The sequence below is a fragment of the Zootoca vivipara genome, chromosome Z2 (genome assembly GCF_965207765.1).
Source record: "Zootoca vivipara chromosome Z2, rZooViv2.hap1.1, whole genome shotgun sequence".
Taxonomy (NCBI): Eukaryota; Metazoa; Chordata; class Lepidosauria; order Squamata; family Lacertidae; genus Zootoca; species Zootoca vivipara.
The window spans coordinates 27880844-27892345 of NC_142585.1; the positions used below are offsets into that span (position 1 = coordinate 27880844).

General features: G+C 40.7%; 1 long non-coding RNA gene across 1 annotated transcript in view; it reads right to left on the reverse strand.

The window, feature by feature from the left end:
* Nucleotides 1-11502, reverse strand: part of LOC148686600 (uncharacterized) — a 93271-nt gene extending 81769 nt beyond the window's left edge. Inside the window, exon 1 of the long non-coding RNA XR_015948675.1 lies at nucleotides 11347-11502. This is a non-coding gene — a long non-coding RNA (uncharacterized LOC148686600). The remainder of the gene's footprint in view (nucleotides 1-11346) is intronic.

Genomic DNA, 11502 nt, shown 5'->3' on the forward strand with positions numbered 1-11502 from the left:
AAGAGCTCTGAAAGAAAATCCACCAAACTGAAAAGCGAAAGGTCTCATAATAGGTGGGAGTGACCATGCTCTTCTGGAGTTTATTATACAGTGGAAAGGAGCAACCAAGCATACTAAGACTCAAATTCTAGACTTTAAGAAAGCCGACTTCAGAAAACTTAGGGAAACGCTGGGTGAGATCCCATGGACAGAAATACTAAAAGGGAAGGGAGTTCATGATGGTTGGGAGTTTGCATGTGGAGGTCCCCCAAACCAACCCCTCAAATAACTCATACCATAGACAGAATTTTTGTTTAATGGTTTTTGGCATGAATTTGGCCACAACTTTTATTGAAATACAAATATAAAATAAGTGAGTGGTTGCGTAGGCATTGGTTCTCCAACTGTCACCTAAGGACAGAAATAAACTCGCCTTGTCAACAAGGAGAAACCCTAGAGGGAGAGACAGGGAGTCAGATGCAATAGGCTCTCCCCTCAGGCTCCCAGGTGTGCATGTGTGTTGCTGGCCCCCGACCGGGATTATGGGAATCTCCCTGACGGGAATCTCCCCTAACTCAGGCATTGATTCTCCAGCTGTCCCCTAAGGACAGAACTAAACTAGCCTTGTCAACAGGGGAAACCCTACAGGGAGAGACAGGAAGCTGGGTGCATAAGCCCTCCCCTCCCCCCTCAGGCTCCCAGGGGCTCTCGGGTGGCCCTGGCCCCCAACCGAGGGGGTTACGGACTTGCATTGGCCTCCGCTGACGCCCTTCTCTGGCCCGCCCCTCGCTTCTGCCCAAGCAGGAAAAAGCAGAGCATGCTATGGAGTGGGTTGCCGGCGCAACATCGGGGCATCTCCACAATGGCGGTCGCGCCGCAGCAGCCGTCATCGGTGGAGGGTGGGGCTGGTAAACCAGTCTTTGGGGAGCTGGGGTTCTCATTATGACCTAGAAAGGGAAGATTGGTATTCTTACAACCAAGGAACCTCCAGGTCAGATACTTGTTTACAAATGAATTCCTTATCTCCTAAAAGGGTTTCATACAGTGCTGCTAAACACAGCTCCCCAAATCTTACTAGTTCTGTGGCTTCACCTTCTGTAGAAACAATTAATATGGATCAAGTCTCTCCCCACAGTCAAAGACAAAACTCATCTTATGAATGGATGAGGAAATGCATGTACTCTACTAATAAAGATAAGTGGACACTATTATATTTCCAACCTCGTAATCTGCCCCCCCCCCAAAAAAACCCTTTTCTTCTCTAGTAGAACTCTTGGCATGATCCACTTGAAGTTTCAAATCCCACACATATCTATTCCTCATTCCTCTCACAGAGTGAAAGTGCACTAAGCAAGTGCTTAACTTTCCTACTGAAATCAATGGAGCTTAAAACTTAACTCTTTGCTGGAACCTTTATTTAGAAATGAAACTTTTGTGCTTATGTAGATTAAATCTACATAATTTCAGCTTCTAAAGGTTGAAATCTTGGTAGCTTGAAATAACTTCACCTCAAAGTTGAAATTTTCAAAGATTTATACATTTGTTTAGGTTTGAAAGATGTTGAATCTACAGCACTTTGCAGCTTGAGCCAGAGTATTATGAACAAATGCTATTTTTCTTAATAGGTTCTCTTTTTTACATTAGAATACAGTATTTCCAATAAAGCTATCCTATGATATTTTTAATGTATGAAAAAATATTCAGTATAAGAGAGCTCTTTTTTTGCTGCCCCAAAATATTTAATTGACTGATACAGCTGAGCTTAGTTTCATGATGCTCTGATGTTTAAGGAGTCTCACCTCATATTAACATGCTTAAACTAAAAAGCATACATTAGGTGATATCCAGCGTTAGTCATACCCAATGGATCTGGTCTATGACTTATCTACCGGTAGGTATCACTCAGTAAGTACATTAAATTACTGATTTAGATGCACATGAAAAAGCATGTCTGCCTTCTGTAAGAAGTGCCTTAAGATCATCTGCCATAATTTGTAATTTTCCCCATTATAGTGTCTTGTTTATTTAATAAATGACTTATTGTTTTACAGAAGACTTTTTGCCATCTGTTTTAAAAATATATTCCTCAAGGCCCAAATTAAAGCAGAAAGGGTTGTTGTGGTTGTTTTAATGGAAGCCTGTATGCCAGAAGTAACCTCTTCTTTGTGTATGCTCAATTTAAGAATAATGGGCCATTGGCAATTATAGCAAGGTTAACAGGAAGGATAGAATTAAGCTGAAGTTAAGCACTTTTTCATGCTGATTAATTTCTGTGGCAGAGTTCCGCACATGCTTAAATGTCTCCCATTAAAACTTTTGAGACTTAAAGGTGCTTGAGTTTGGCAAAATTGTGCCTGAAGTGTGCCACTGAGTACCAAGGAGAAGAAGGGTAATTACAGTAGACTAATCCTACAAGATGCTAAAGCCACCAATTAGCTTGTAAAACAACTCTGCTACTAATGGCTACTATCATTCAACGCTGAGATTCATTTGTTGATTGTTCTTGTGCCAAAACATTCCTGCTTCTCTTGTTACTACTTTTGCTTAAAAAAATTAGGAGGCAATACAGATTCAATTGAGTCTAAATCCAGGTTCTTAAAAATGCCTGTAAATAAAAGATAAAAATAAACAGTATACAATATAAGCAAAATACTATTGCGTTGGCATGGTTTAAGACAGGATACTCAGCTTGGATCTGGTAGAACTGGTTCACATCAGTTGTGGCACCCCAAGGAGGCTTGTTTGACATTTAATTTGATGTATTTTTAGTCCCAGGCAAACACTTATATTTCCAAACATCTATTGAGATTTTAATATCTATGGAATTTTAAATACTGATATTTTTGTGTAAGCTTTTTATTATTATTTCATTTTACAATGTATATAAAAGAGAGAGCAATTATAACAGACAAAAATTAAAAGATGAAAAACAAAACTATAAAGCAGGCATGTAGAATACTGTAAGCATGAGTTAAAATAACAAAGTCTAAGTAAAGACTATTAACTTTATCAGATCATCAAGTATAGTTACAGATTTGAAGAATGCTATTTTTACCTGCTGCTTTACTGGGGTAAAAATAAAGTTATTTTTGCTGCTTTAATTGTTTTCATTGTTCATTATTTATTGCTGTAAAGTGCCCTGGAAATGTTTATTGGAAAACAGTGCAGAAACTCATGAAATACATAAAATTCATCTCTGTTATGGCTTCACTAAGAAAGTCTGAGAAGTATGGATTATCATCATACATCAGTTTTCCTCAAGCTGGAAACTATAGTTTTAATCAGCTGTGCTGGCTGGGGCTGATGCGAGTTGCAGGCCAAGAGAACTAGAGGGCACCAGGTTGGGAAAGACTTTCCTATGAAATATTTCCGGTGTGTGTTCTTTCAAAAGAATCACCAACAGAATTCCCATACAGAAAACAAGTTGGAAGACACTCTTAAAGGCCTTCTATTGAGAAACAGAGGAATGTATCTTCATTATAAAATAATACTACAGTTTTTAACTTTTATATAAGCAGAGATTTGAATCCATGTCTCCTCTAGGCAAATCTGACTACTCTATTTTCGTTCACTTTATGTAAGATGCCATACGTGTTATAAACATGGTATGGCTCAAGCAAGGGGCCCTTTGCTGCAGCAAAAAAATTCACACCTCCAGCTGCATGCCTTTGCTTTATTTATCTGGTATTCATTTATTTTTCTGAGTATTTGGAGGGGGGACGTTTAGTGAGATGAGAGATTTTCCATGACAGTGAGTTCTGCTTATGATCTAAAGAGATTCTACGGCATTAGAGCAGTTCAACCAATCACTACCAGACATTTTGCCACCATTATTAGATTATCTCCTAGTGCAGAGGTAGCCAACATAGTGCCCTTCAGCTGATTTGGACTACAGCTTCCCATCATCCTTGTCCATTGGTAATGCTAACTGACGCTGATGGGAGTTGGAGTCTAACAAAGGTTGGAGGGTATAATGTTGGCTACCTCTGCAGTGCATTACAATACAGTGGTACCTCTGGTTACGAAAGCTTCTGGTTACGAGCTCCGCTAACCCAGAAGTAGCTGCTCCTGGTTGCGAACTTTGCCACAGGATGTGAATGGAAATCGCGCACCAGAGGCGTGCGCACAGCAGCAGGCCCCATTAGTGAAAGCGCGCCTTAGGATAAGAATGGTTTCAGCTTAAGAACGGACCTCTGGAACAAATTAAGTTCGTAACCAGAGGTACCACTGTAATAGAACTTTGCATATTGCAATTAAGATGCAGTACTAAATACAGACAATCAGCAACATACATTTTATATACAAAAAGTCCTCTACATTGGGTACAATGTAATCTTTCTTTTCTTTTTTAACACAGGGGCATTTGCACAGGGCAGATTTATATGTTTCACATAACTACTGTGTAAGTACAGTAAACCAAATAACTGCTTCACTTAAGACAAAGCAAGCTGGGGGTAGGGGAGAAAGGAGGGCAAGGGGACATAGCTGTCAAGTTTTCCCTTTTCTCGCGAGGAAGCCTATTCAGCATAAGGGAAAATCCCTGTAAAAAAGGGATAACTTGGCAGCTATGCAAGGGGAGGAGGTGTCTAAGTCCCCCCCCCACACCTGAGGGTCTGAGTGCCAGACATCTGTTTCCAAGGGTAACCATGCATGTGAAACCTGAAGGGTTTGGTTTGGTTTACTTTTTTAAACAGAGTTTTTCAAACTGTGTGTGTGTGACACGTTAGTGTGTTGCTTGCAGTGTGTAGGTGTTTCGCACAAACACTCCCTGCATTTCTCTAGGGGCTGGAAAGGGGTTAATTTAACCTCCAGTTTGGAAATCTCTGTTTTAAAAGAAAGGCAGGATAGCATTTTTTTTAAAAAAGAAATTAGTATCAGGAGGGGGAAATATTTGCCCAATAGAAGAAGCTGCCAGGAATTTGTTAAGCAAGGATGTTTTGCATAGACTTTGTTAAGCAAGGATGTGTTGCATGGTCTGCAACAATAGTGTTTTCGAACCAGGAATCACCAGAAATATAGGTCTTCCTGAGGAATAAACACAGGTGATGGGAAGCTTGGTGAGAAACAAAACTCCTTACCTAAATGGTGTCTCTAAAAAACAAGGGCATATACAATGGGTTGCTGAAAAGATGAAATAGGAAGCCCCCCCCTATATTTTATAAAAATGCAAACGCACAAGAAATAGGGGGAGTGCTATAGCTCACTGGCATAACAACTGCTTTACATGCAAAAGGGCCAAGTCCCCGGCATTTACAGGTAGGGCTTAGACTGAGAAATGCGTCTGAAACCCTAGAATGCCACTGCGTCAGTGCCAATACTGAGTTAGATTGAGCAATGGTCTGAATCGGTATAAGACAGCTTCCTATGTTTCTGTATCTTAAATGAAGGACTATAGCTCAATGGTAGAGCACATGTTTTGCAGGCAAAGGTCCCAGGTTCAACCCCCAGCCCTTCCATTAAGATCTGGGAAATATTCCTGACTGAAACCCTACAGATTCACTGCTAAATCAGCAAAGATGGGCAAATGGTTTGAACTGATATAACACAGCTTCCTATGTTTCTAAAATGTGTACAATCTGAATATTGATTTCACAATGCAAGTGAGCTGTGCCAACTATCTTTCTCTTAGCCAAGTGTGCCATTGGTTTTAAGCCCTCTCATAGTGAGCCACAGACCTTTTTAACACTTCTTTTAAACAGCTTTGATATGCAGAACTGTGTCTTCCTTCTCTTTTCTTCAGCAGCTAAATTGCCTGAAAGGGTGCTAATCTTCACAGCAAATAAAAAAAAAGTTTCTTTCAGCTTTATTGTCTTCCGAAGAAATGTTCTGTGAATTTTATGAGGGGGGAATAGGTTAAACTCCCCCTCCCTCATCTCTGTTATTCTTATTTACTAAAGAGGTGTTAGAATAAGAGCACTTGAATTTTATCTCTTGCATTTGCAATTTTAAGACTTTACACTTTGTAACTGGAAATGCAATTATCTGTCACAGAAAGGTTTTTCTAACTCAGAAATTATAGATATTTTAACAAATCTTATCCAATGCATAGGAACTGCTTTGAGCATTTGAAATGTCCTGTGAACATACTATGGGTTGTATCCAGCTGAATCATACTCAGAGTAAACCAGCTGAAACCTATGTTTATTTGTATCCTTAATTTCAACTAGTTTGCTCTTCAGTATGATTAGCATTGGATGAAATATGACCCAAGTATTCCAATTCTATGCATCCTTATGAAGAAGCCACATTCAATTAAAGGGGCTAAACCCCAATAAAATGTGCATAGCAGCCTTTCAGACTGATCCTAGGTTTGCTTACCCTTAAGTAACTCCTTGTGAGATCTGAAGAATCTACTCTTAAGTAACTGTGCGTCTAAGTGAACACTTGTGCAGGCTTGTTAAGGAGTCTTAATGAATTAAGTTCCAGTGATTTAAAAGTAAATATTAATATGACTGGGCTGCAAGTTATGATAATTAAATGAGCAATAACAACAAATTATACAGATTCAGGTAGGTAGCCGGAAATTATACAATCACCTTTAGGGATTTCACTCAAAAGGATATAGCTATTTTAGCGAAATATGTCTCAGTGCACTATTTAAAGAAACCTTCCAGATTCAGTTGAACAGGGTTACATTCAGAGATTTTACAAAAATCAGTAAAAGAAATTAGGCATCCATCTATTTCTCTCTGCTTGTTTTTCTGGAGATGAAAGAGAAGTTGACATTTGTTTAGGGCTTGTAAATTCCAAACCAATTGGTTTGTGTGTCTGAATGTGAAATGAGGTCTCAATAAGAACTTCTTGCTGCTCTTTTGTGTGGCATGTGCTTCATCTTAACACCTCAATGGAGTTTAGGGAACTACTTTAAAGGATACAGTACTTTGCATTACAGTTTGTTCCAAAACTTTCACATCAAAAACAACCTGGGAAGATCAGAAAGGTTTGTTAAGAACCCAAATCAACACTATATAAGTTACATGTGTTTTATTTATTTTTAGTTAGTGTTGATTTCAATAATCTTTTTAATATGTTTAATACCTGCTTTTAACTTTTTATCAATAATTTTAATGTTTTATTTTATACTGTTGTAAACCTCTTAAGATTTTTTTTAAAAAACAATTATATAATATATACATATTATTAAAGTAAATAAATAAGCCCCCTAATCCCTTCCTCACACAATGCAGGGAACGTTGGGGACCAAAGAGGGCCCAAACAAATATTACAGGCAGGACATTTGTATGGATCCTGCCCTTTTGACATGTTGAGCATTGGTGTGTTCAGGCAAATATCTGAACAGTGACTTCTAAATACATGGAGCCCAATCCACAGGAATTTTTTTGTTGAAGGGGGCTTTTCTCAAAAGAGCTTCCATGTAGATTGTGCCTATGACAAGTAAAGTTTCTTGAGTTAATAATAGTTTTTTTAAATATGCAATTATGTTATTTCACTTGTGGTTCTTTGTGGTTCTTCGACAATGTCTTGGAGGATTACATACGTAATGGCAAGGAAATGTTTTATTTTTGTCAAAATAATTATGATTGTAAAATATAAATTCAACACACTTATAAAATACATGCTATGTATCTTGCACTACCACAGGACAAAAGGGAGAAACGTCCTAAGAGGAAGGTATGCTTGGCAAACCCTCACCGTGATCAACTCCCAGTCGGAAACCTATTTCCCCCACTGTGGAAGGACGTGTGGATCCAGAATTGGCCTCTACGGTCACTTTCGGACTCACTGTTAAAACAGTGTTCATGGAAGACAATCTTACTCAGCTATGAGTGATCGCCAAAGATGAAGGCTACCACATTATTATAGATTTACAGCTGTAGTGGTAAATAACATGTTCCTAAATAAATGCAGTCATTTTGTATTGAATTCTCTACTTCTGTCTGGAACAAGGGCTAACCAACTAGTAGCCTGGGGCCTGAACCTACCAATCTAGCACTAATTTAGAAGGATCACCCTTATTATCCACTTTGACTGCTTTTCCCTTGCAGCTGCAATACAGGCAAAGGCCTCTTTACAGAGGAAACTCATCCGTCTCCCATGTGTTGTGAAGACCTTTCTCCCATTACAGTGGTACCTCGGTTTATGAACACAATTGGTTCCAGAAGTCTGTTCATAAACTGAAGTGTTCATAAACTGAAGCAAACTTTCCCATTGAAAGTAATGGAAAGTGAATTAATCCGTTCCAGATGGGTCTGCGGCGTTCGTAAACCGAAAATTCGTAAACCGAGGTGTTCATAAACCAAGGTTTCACTGTACCAATTATCCCTAGTGAGGTCAGAGATGTAGCAATATGGCAGATGTCCTGTCACCTGAGTTTTAGTCTCCTTGTGTGGGGTTTTATATATTGGTGGCGTTGTGCTGTGCTGAATTACAGCGTATCCTATGCACTGTTATGCAACGTTTTTAAGTCAATGGGAAAGAGCTTCCCTGTATAAAGTTATGCCATCTATAAAAGTATTATCGAGCAGTAAGGAGTGTAAAGGTAAAGGAACCCCTGACCATTAGGTCCAGTCGTGGACGACTCTGGAGTTGCAGTGCTCATCTCGCTTTACTGGGCAAGGGAGCTGACGTACAGCTTTTGGGTCATGTGGCCTGCATGACAAAGCCGCTTCTGGCGAACCAGAGCAGCGCACAGAAATGCCGTTTACCAATGCGTGCTAGCGCTTTAAGCTACAAAGGCGAGGAATGAGATCGGCTTTACCATCTATATACCTCTCAAATCTTCACACACTTGACAATAAAATGGATGATCTGCACCTTATTAATCAAGAAAACTCAAGGAAACGCTGATATGCTAAAGAGGAGGGTTCGCGGAAAGGAGAGAGAAATTTGTACAACCAAGCTAGGAGCACACTGACGCAGGAGATTATAGTGGCAAAATGAACCTATGATTCGGACTCAGTTCTCAAACATGTCCCAGCTACTCTTCAGAAGAATTTACAGAACATTTCTGAATATAAGAGAACAACTTCTTCTGCTCCGGAGAGTCAAAAGTTGGCAAACGACCTGAATCAGTTTTATAGCAAAGTCAAGCATTATCAACTAGAGCAATTCACTTGGCGCCAGAAGCACCAACAACCACCTCAACCTGTTCTGAAGTCACTACAGGGACAGAAGGGGAAAGCTCCAGGCGCAGTCGGAGTGGCTCCTCTTTGCTTGAAATAGTGTTCTGCACACTCCGATCCTCACAGATATTTAACAGATATTTTGTATAAAGTATGTTTACATTGTAAAATTAGCCAAAGCAAATTCCAAGTATGTAAGTACTTGGCAAATAAATTACTATTCTATTCTATTCCCGCAGGAGTGGTACGTATTTATCTACTTGTACTTTGACGTGCTTTTGAACTGCTAGGTTGGCAGGAGCTGGGACCAAGCAACGGGAGCTCACCCCGTCGCGGGGATTTGAACTGCTGACCTTAGTAAGGAGTGTAACATACAGTACATCAAATAGGAGTCACCAATGTTTGGAGGCCAATGGGTATATTAGTGCAGTAGACCCTGGTCACATAACAGCTGCTGTGGGTGTGTGGCACAACTAACTGGCTATTGTGGGATGTGTGACATCACACAAAATAGCTGCCACATCTAAAAGAGCAGGAACGGGGCCCACAAAATGGTGCAGCCATGACCCTCCACCATTAATGAAGAAAAGGCACCATTGTCAGCCACTGTGAGCTGCACTCAAAGATGAAAGCTTTTTATACGCGTCTTCTGCAATACAGAAGGGATGGTAGGTGCCTAATCCTGACACCTAATGAAATGTGGGCACATTAAGGCAGTGTTTCTCAACCTTTTTTGGGCCACGGCACACTTGTTCCGTGAAAAAAATCACGAGGCACACCACCATTTAAAAAGTTAAAAAATTTAACTCTGTGCCGCCCTATATTATAATTATGACTGTAAGAAACACTTGCCAAATATTGCTTTCCGGCGGGTCAGCGTTGTGTATTGGCGGTCGCCAGGCTCGTTTGCACTGAGCTTTGGGAAAAAGGAGGAGAAATATTGCTTTCTGGCGGGTCAGCGCTGTGTATTGGCAGCCGCCAGGCTCGTTTGCACTGAGCTTTGGGAAAGAGGAGGAGAAATATTGCTTTCCGGCGGGTCAGTGCTTGTTATTGGCGGCCACCAGGCATGTGACAATGCAAATCGCCCTTCTCGCCGCCGCACGTCGCGGCACACCAGCCAGCGTCTCGCGGCACACTAGTGTGCCGCGGAACAGCGGTTGAGAAACGCTGCATTAAGGAAGGATGCTAAGCCAGTGCAAACATGAACCAAGCAGGAAGAGCAAACAGTGTCTTGTGCTCTGTAGATTTTTGAGGCAATATTTATTGAACCATTTAGCAAGTGCCATAGTAGGAGATACTGGCAAGCACACTATTGCCTGCTGGAAATCACACTGGCAATCTCTTGGATGCAGGGTGTTTTTCTATGCTGCTGCTGACTTCCCTCTTTTCTGTCAACATACCTTCACTGATATATATATATATATATATATATATATATATATATATATATATATATATATATATAATATTCCACTGGTGGCAGACTATTATGTTTTGCTGTCATAGCAGGACTTTTGTCAAATCCTATAGGTCCACAACCAGTGGATCCTGTACAAAGGACTGCACTCTATTCTTCCCTCTCCTCATGAACAGTGATGCAAGTTTTGCCACAGCAGTCCACATTTCCACCTCAGTTGCTGCCAACTCTCCCTCTCTTGCATTTAACAGTGTTAAGTGAACCAAATAATAATAAAGATACAGCAATTCAGTTAACATTAGTGGTTTCTACTGGGTTTTTGTTTTTGTTTAATAGTTTTATTGTTCATCGCTTTGTGAGGTGGAGACCTTGAAGAGGTTATTTATCCATTTTCCCACAAGCCCTTTCTTTAGCAGTTGGGGTTCTGTATTTACTTGCTTTTTATACAGATAGGTATAGTCTCTGTTTAATAATTTAAAGACCATTGCCTTTAGAGGGTATTTTGTGGATTTTACGAATAAACTTCATTCTTCCACGTGGCAAGGAGCTCAGTCTCTCACTTGGCTGCTTTTTACTTTCATCTGACTTGCCACACTTCTTTCTGAGAGGGCAGCCTACGATTTTTTCCGCACTCCTTATCCCTTGTCAAACCTCCTGCGTGTTTCCACTGCTGGGTGATGAGGACAACTTCTCAACCCAGAAAGCCGGGAAACCATTCACAGGACCAGGCCATAGCTGCCAAGTTCTCCCTTTTTTTAAGGGAAATTCCCTTATGCTGAATAGGCTTCCTCGCGAGAAAAGGGGAAACTTGGCAGCTATGGACCAGGCTATGTGGGTCGTGGCAGCCGAAATCGCACCACCTCTTACTTCTTCAGGTGCTTCCCCGCCTCCAAACTGCCTTCAGCTTCGGTTTCGCCTCCAAAAACTTCGGCGGCGGCGGCAGCCCCACTCGGCGCATGCCCACAGGCCTCCCGCGAGCCAGCGACTAACTGCCGCCAACCTGGGCCAACCAGCCCCCCCTTC